The 7,996-nt window shown below is 33.9% G+C and overlaps 1 long non-coding RNA gene across 1 annotated transcript; it reads left to right on the forward strand.

Annotated features, from left to right (window-relative positions):
- The first annotated feature begins 4,146 nt into the window (after positions 1 to 4,146).
- On the forward strand, positions 4,147 to 5,293 carry LOC148562633 (uncharacterized). The gene is made up of 2 exons (XR_015885630.1): positions 4,147 to 4,221; positions 5,035 to 5,293. It is a non-coding gene; the product is annotated as an uncharacterized LOC148562633 (long non-coding RNA).
- Positions 5,294 to 7,996: the final 2,703 nt, after the last annotated feature.

A 7,996-nucleotide genomic window follows, 5' to 3' on the forward strand; every position in this document is an offset into this window, starting at 1 on the left:
CTCTCCCCTATCCCCCTTCCTCTCTCTCTCTCTCTCTCTCTCTCTCTCTCTCTCTCTCCTTTCCTCTCCCCCTCCTCTCTCTCTTTCTTTCCCCCTCTCTCTCTCTTAATATATATAAAATTAGATTTTACATTCTCTTTCTTACCCTCTCTCTCTCTTTCTCCCCCTCTCTCTCCCTCCTCTCTCTTTCTCTCTCTCCCTTCTCTCCCTTTTTCTCTTTTCTTCCCTTCTTCCTCTCTTTCTCCTCTTCTCTCCCTCTCTCTCCTTCCTTTCTCCCTCTCTCTCTCTCTCTCTCTCTCTCTCTCTCCCTTTCTCTCTCTCCTTCCCCTCTCACTCTTCCTCTTCTCTATCTCTCCCCCTCTTTCTCTCCTTCCCCTCTCTTTGTCATCCTCTCTCTCTCCCCCTTTTTCTTTTCTCTCTCTCCCCCTCTCTCTTCTTATCTTCCTCTCTCTTCCCCTCCTTTCTCTCTCCCCTGCCCCTCTTTCTCCCCCTCTCCTTTCTTTCTCTCACCCTTTTCTCCCTCTATTCTTTTCTCTCACTTTCTTCCCTATCCCTCTTCCTCTCTATCTCTCTCTCCCTCTCTCTCCTTTCCTCTTCTCCTCCTCTCTCTCTTTCTCTCTGTCTCTCTCACTTTCTCTCCCTCTCTCTCTTCCTCTCTCTCTCTTGAACTATTTCTCCCTCTCCCTTCTCTCTCTTTCTCTCTCTCCTCCTCCTCCTCTATCTCTTTTTTCTATCTCTCCTTCTTCCCTCTTTTTTCTATTTTCTCTCTCCCTCCTTCTCTCTCTTATTTTGGAGAAAAGAGGGGGAGAGAGAGAAAGAGAGAAGGGGGATATAGAGTGAGAGAAGGTTGAGAGAGAAAGAGAAAAAAGAGAAAGGAAGGGAAGAAAGAGAGAAAGAGAGAGAGAGAGAGAGAGAGCAGGGAGAAGAAAGAGAGAGAAAGAAGGGAAGCAGGGAGAGAGAAATAGGAGAGAGAAAGCAAAAAAAGGGAAGAGAGAGAGAGAGAAAGAAGAAGAGAGAAGGGAGGGAGAGAGAGAAGAGGGAGAGGAGAGAGAAAAAGAAAGAGAGAGAGAAGGGGAAGGGAGGGAGAGAGAGAGAGAGAGAGAGAAGGGGGAAGGGAAGGGGAGCGAGGGAGAGGGGAGAAAAAGGAAAGAGAGTGAGAGAGCGAGAGGAAATCGAGAGAGAGAGAGAGGAGGGGAAGAAAGAGGAGAAGGAGAGAGAGATAGGAAGAAAGAGGAGGGAGAGAGAGGGAGGAGGGAGAGGAGAGAGAGAAAGAAAATGGGAGAGCGAGAAAAAGGAGGGAGAGAGAGAAAGAGAGGAAGAGAAAAGGGAGGAAAGAGAGAGGAAGAGAGAAGGGAGGAGAGAGAGAGAGGAATGAAGGGGGAGAGAGAGGGAGATGAGGGGGAGAGAGAGAGAGAGAGAGAGAGAGAGAGAGAGAGAGAGAGAAAGACGAAGAGAGATAGGAGGGGGAGGGAGAGGAGGGAGAGGAGAGAGAGAAAGAAATAAAGGGAAGAGAGATGTAAGGGAGGGAGCGAGAGAGGACAGAGAGAAAGAGGAGAGAGAGAGAGAGGAAGAGAGACGGAAAGGGAGAGGGAGAGAGAGAGAGAAGGGGAAGAGAGGAAAAGAGAGAGAGAGAGAGAGAGAGAGAGAGAAGGGAGAGAAGGAAGAAAGGGGAAAGAGAGAGAGAAGGGAGAGAGGAGGGGAGAAAGAGGAGAGAGAGAGGAAGGGGAGAGAGAGAGAGAGAAAGAGTATGTAAAAACTAATTTTAGAGTTTAAATAAAACCAGTTTTAATTTGGTTTAAAACTAAACTGAACCATAAAAACTGGTTTTTAATAAACTGGTTTTCATAAAAACTGGTTTCAGTTCAGTTTTTTATTTAAAAAAAACTGGTTTATTTAAAACAGTTTCAGTTCAGTTTCAATTCAGTTCAGTGAAACCAGTTTTTTTGCACACCCCTACTCATTAGGCTTATGATGATCATTTTTATACTGTGACTTATCGATTATTGAGTTTGTAAAATTCCTCGAGTCTTATTTTTGTATATCTTATTTATTTATTTTTTCTCAAAATCTTTTCTATTTTGTCTCATATCATTATATTACATTAAAATCTTTTTATCTCTTGCATCTCATATCTTTCCTTTTATTTCATATCCCACTACTACTGATTCTATATCATATCTTTCTATTTTCGCTTCTAATATAAAACTGGCATCCTACCCACTATCTATACATTTAAGTCACTTCACACATATTTATGATGCACTACATCTACTCTTCGTTATTCAATTTTTTTTTTATTAAACCTTCAATTTATTCTTTCAAGCCCTTTGTATCACACACTTACTAACCCCACTCCTTTTTTTTCCTCTACCTGAAAACCTTACTTCTCTTCTCATATCCATGACCCACGTAAAGTCCACAATTGCCACCTGCGCCTTTTCCAACTCCGTCCACCTACACTTACACTACCACAAAAACGAGGTTTAGCCACTAAGTTTTAACTACAAATGCTGAATCGTGATAAAAATAAATAAGCGTGTCTTATATTTAGCACGAAACATTGTAACAGTGGCTAAAATTTAACATTTTGCCACAAACAATATTCATTGTAGCCTTTTAATTTGAAGTTTATACTCCTTATTTTAGCAAAATCATTTTTTCTCTTCTCCTAAAAATAAAAATCAAACTATAACCTCTTTCCTTACTTCTCTCTGCTTGTCATGATCGTTCTTGAATAAATGTATTTTTTTTAAATAAATTTATTAATTTATAATATTTTTTTTAAATATCCTAACATTAACATATATTTATGAAATTAAATCTAAAAATATAAAAAATGAATTTAGATAAAACAAATAATAAAATTTATCTAACTAAAATAAAATAATTTGGATAGGTAATAAAAAAATGGATAATTTTTAAGTAGGAAAAATTTTTTTTAGTAAATCTTCTACAAAAAATAGATTGTTTCAATACCACATAAACGGGAATTAGCCACAAAAATTTAGCTACGAACACTAATATATAGCAAACATAAATGAGAATATCTCATATTTGTCACGAAAACTTTCAGGGGTGGCTAAATTTTGGTAATTTGCCACGAACAACATTCTCGGTGCCCCTAAATCGGAGCACTTTCGTAATTTTTAACCATATCTTTCACAAAACCATTTCTCACCTTCAATAATCACACAAAACCGTTTCTCACCATCTCAATCTTTTGTCCACCTTGGTATTGCCCTCTCCTCTGCCCCAATTTACCCTAAACCACCCAATTTGTCCCTCTTGTTATACCTTCCCTTCCTTGCCCCTCTTGTTATACATTCCCTTCCTTGCGTCATCTCAGCCCCCTTTCTTTCCTCCGAGCTTCTCTCTTGTTGAATTAGTAGGTCAAATTCTTGCCTTGCAAAGAAAATCATGGGGTTCATCATTGTGTTGGAGCTCGTCTACGCCAAATTCAGGAAAGCTCCCCTGCATCCTAGATCTACCTATTCTTCCTCTTGTTGTCGTCGCTCATAGATCAGTTTGAGCATGACGGCGACAGGTAGGGTTGGATTGCCGATGCTCGAGTCACCACTACCAGGTGCTAGTTCAATCGCTTCGGGTGAGTTATTTCTTTTCCTCTTTTATTTTCAGTTTTTTTTTGTATGTGTATTGTGTTGTGATTATTTGATCAATTGGAGAATCTGAATTGTGATTGCATCATTACTTTGCAATGTCATATGTCATATTCTTTGCAGTGTTCTAAGTGTCCATCTGGCCATTATAAGACCTTATGTATCACAGTATTTTTTTTCTTGATGATTATCAGCTTATAATTTCAGATGCCTTTAAGGGCAACAAAGAATGATGTTCATGAGTTCTTATCTAATACTGGCAAGGTAAGTTGATTTTTAATCTCTCACATGTTACTTGAAGCAAGTTTACCTTTTACAAGTTGAAGATATTTTAGTGTAGGATACTATCTAATATTTTACATTTCTGTTGTATCTTTTATAATTTTTTCTTTCCAATTATGTGCCCCTAGTTTATTTTGTCTACTAATATATATACACCTTAGCAATGTTGGATCCAGTGTAGAGAAAAGTTTTCATCATATTTTAATTAAGAAGGTAGCTGATTGTTTTATCTACAATTGTTTATAGGTAAGAATGGTGATAGTGATATTATGCTATGAAAAACTTTAGGAGCTGCTTGTATGTGAAAGAACATCTGCTATAGGTACATGATTCCACATTTCCACCTATCCTGTATGTGATTTTGTTTCCATGCTTAATTACTTAATGTATTATGTGATTCTACCTATCTTTCATGTATAATAACTGAATGTCATCTTATTGCTTGAATATTCTTAATTTCTTATTGTTATGTAATATAAAGTTCAAAGTTTATTTCTTCTTCTTGTTATTTAAATCCATTTAGTATGACAATTTGGAGGTATGATAGTGTAAAGACATAAGGGTAAAAAAAATTAAACAATCAGAGCAAAGAATGAATTTGCCAAGTAAAACAACACAAATAAGAGGATACTAGTTAAAGTGAATCAGATGTGCACATGGCACCATTTTTTCGTTTAGAACAAGAAGTATATATTTGTATTCTCTTCTCTTTATAAAGCTGCTGAAACCAAATTGTTAAGTAGGTACTTTAGTGTCTTAGCTGTTATTATTTCTTAGAATTCTTGACTAATTGGTATGCAGATTGCTGGTGCACATGCTTAATTACTTAATATACTATGAAATACAATTAATATTTGATGAATTTTGGATTATGATGGAAGATATGTAAAGGAGAGGTAGATCAAGGGAAAGCACAAATAATACACGTCATGACATTTATTGATTCATTGAAGTTGGGTCTCACTTTTTGTTTTGAATTATTCTAAGTTTCTTACATATATAAAGTTCAAAGTTTATTTCTTCTTGTTGCTTTGTTTCACTATATTTCTTTTCCGCCTTTGTATACTTTTTTTTTTGCATGGCAGTGCATAGATCTTTAATGATTGAGCTCATATTCGTTAATGTATGATTCCAGCCTTCCAAGAGATATTGAAAGTCTTCACTTACAATGTTTAGCTCTAGCTAGTGAAGTTGCATAGGAAGTTGAAAACTACTAACAGCGTAGCCAATCCTTTGATCGAGCACACAATGAAGTGTTAATTCTAAGTATTTGAACCTATACTATCTTTTGTATATTTTGTTATTTTATGTTGTTGAATTCTTTTGCTCTATCTTATATGTATGGATGTTGAATTTATTTCATTATGTAAAGAAAATATTTTTTTATCGTCAAATTTGATGTAATAACAATAAAATGTAGAATATAATTTTTTTTGGAATCTTCATAGTTAGCCACGATTAAAACCATGGCAAATTTGCTGTGGTCTATAATATTTTTTTGTTTTATTCTGGGATTTAGCCACGGTTAAAACCATGGCTAATTTTTGTTATGTTGTGGCTAAGTTAAGGTCTTCACGGTTCTTAAAATTGTGGCTAAAAGCCAAAAAACCATGGAAAATCATAAATGCAACCCCCTAATTAGCCACGAATATTTTTTTTGTGGTCAATATATGGTTGCTACAGTTATTTTGGAGTTTAGCCACGGTTTTTTCTGTGGCCAAACCCCTTGTTTCTTGTAGTGTTTTATCATTTGTTGAATTTTAAAAAATTAAAGATAAGTAAAAAAAATTAGTCTTTTATTTATATAATTTAGTACTCATTGTATATATTTGTGAGTACTGTACTCTTATTACATGTATAATTATTTTTTTTAAAATTATTTTGTGAAATTATAAATTAAAATTTTTTATTTATACTATTATTTAATTAGAATATACTATTAATTATTTATTTTACAATTATTATTTTTGATAAATATTAATTTTACTGTATGTTTTACTATATTATTATGTAAAGATAAATTAAATTTGTCAAATACAACAACAAGTAGAAGTAATTAATATTTAGTACTAATTTTTTATTATATTATTTTTATTTTAATAAATCACTTCTTTATTTATAATATCCTTCATTTTATTATGTCACATTTTGTTTTACATGATTTTTTATTCCATTACTTAATAATAAATAAATAAATTATTTTTATTTTATTTTAAATTTTGTGTTTATAATCTTAATTACATTTTACTTTATATTATTGTAACAAAAATTAAAAATAAAAAATATACCAACTCAAAATTGAAAATAAAATTTTTAATCAAATTTAGTCATTGAATAAGAATAAATGAATATCATTTTAAATAAAATATTTTAAAATATATTATAGATAAAAGTTAAGATGTAAAAGGAGCAGAAAACTCTAACGAATCCCCAAATCGAAGGTATTGAGAGTCCTTCTCCCTCTGCTTAGCTTATCCCTTTCTTTGAATCCATTTTCTCATATTTCTCAGATTTCGACGACTCCTTGATTTTGGGTTTCTTCACCGACGCTGAGGCTCAGACATGCATTGGTTCAGAAAGATGTGTGACCTTCTTAGTGGCTGGGATTCCAAAAGGCATTGCCTTTAGCCACGCAATAATGTTACTAATGCAACATTGTTGCACAAATTGGGCAAATATTTGTGACAAACTTATCTTTTCGTGGCAAGAATTATATTCGGCTTTCATTCTTGGAATTCTGATTTCCCACGAACAACACACACCGTAGCAAAGTTGCGCGCGATGAATATTTCTGGTATGGTTCCCACCATTTTCTCCCAATTTTTACTTAAATATTTTCCCTCTATTTTGGTTAAATAACTGTTCCCTCTAATTAATTTGGTGCAGCACAAAATCATACCGCCAGAGAATTGAAAAAATCTTTTGTCAGGTAACACCTAACTATTATCTTTTCTTATCCTCTTCCAATTTTTGTGAGTATCATGTTTATTTATATGTTGTAAATACAATTTCCATAAGGATTATACTCAATTTTTTCTTATACTTCTTGTCATATTTGTAATTTTTGTTCCTGAGTTATGAAATAAATTTTCCTTCATTTGTTGTTATTAGATTATTGGGTGTTTGCTCTTATTAGGTTGTTTTATTTGGTTCTTCAGTGATGCTACATTAACAAAAATAAGGATATGACATGTTACAATATCTTTTCCTTTGTATTTTTTTCATACAGTTATGATGGTCATTCTGTATTTGTTGAAGATTATAGTGCATGCTTGCTGGTTAACGCTAATTTTATTTGAAAATAACATCAAAATTTAATTAAAGTGATAAAAACTACATAGTATCTAAAACTTGAATAATTATATATAAGAAAAAAAATAAAGGACAACCTTTAATTTGCATATTCAATTTTTAATGTTTAAACACATTGAACATGCTAATAATAAGTATTGATGCAGAAACTCTCTATATGTACTTTTGTTTTTTTATTCATAATACATTTTTTAATATTTAGGTGATCCAAGATGGCAATTCTATCTGAGCATGGTGATACATCATTGCCCCATGTTTCGCAGTCTTGCAGCAAATCTTCAAATTGGATTGCTATGGAAGAAAATGAGTTTCTTGAATGCTGTGGAAGCATCAAATTCGCCAAGGAGATGGCTTCTGCCTCTCCTTTCTCCTCGTTGCAACACGCACTCGATGTTGCCTCCGACGTTTGGTTTAATAAAATCAATATCCATTCCTGGTTGGTGGCTCTGAATGCTCACACGAATATCTCTGAAGAAGCACCCTTCTATCGTGAAGCTTCACCCACTATTATGGATTCTACTCTTAAAGTTTGCCACGCTTACGATTATTTTTGCATTTTATTATTTAATTGAAGATAATCCTTTAAATGTTGCCTGGATTTGATTCGTCTGAAACTTGTAGGAGATATATGCATTGAGCATGCAGTATCTGGTAAGGTTCGGTTTTCCATACTTTAAGAAAGATTCTGATTGGGATACTGATGTTATACTAATGGATTTGAAGGTAATTTTCGAAATGAATTTATTTGGCAAACACTATAAATAGCGCTATTAACTGAATTTAAA

The sequence above is a fragment of the Arachis ipaensis genome, chromosome B6, assembly GCF_059453495.1.
Source record: "Arachis ipaensis isolate K30076 ecotype BB chromosome B6, ASM5945349v1, whole genome shotgun sequence".
NCBI lineage: Eukaryota > Viridiplantae > Streptophyta > Magnoliopsida > Fabales > Fabaceae > Arachis > Arachis ipaensis.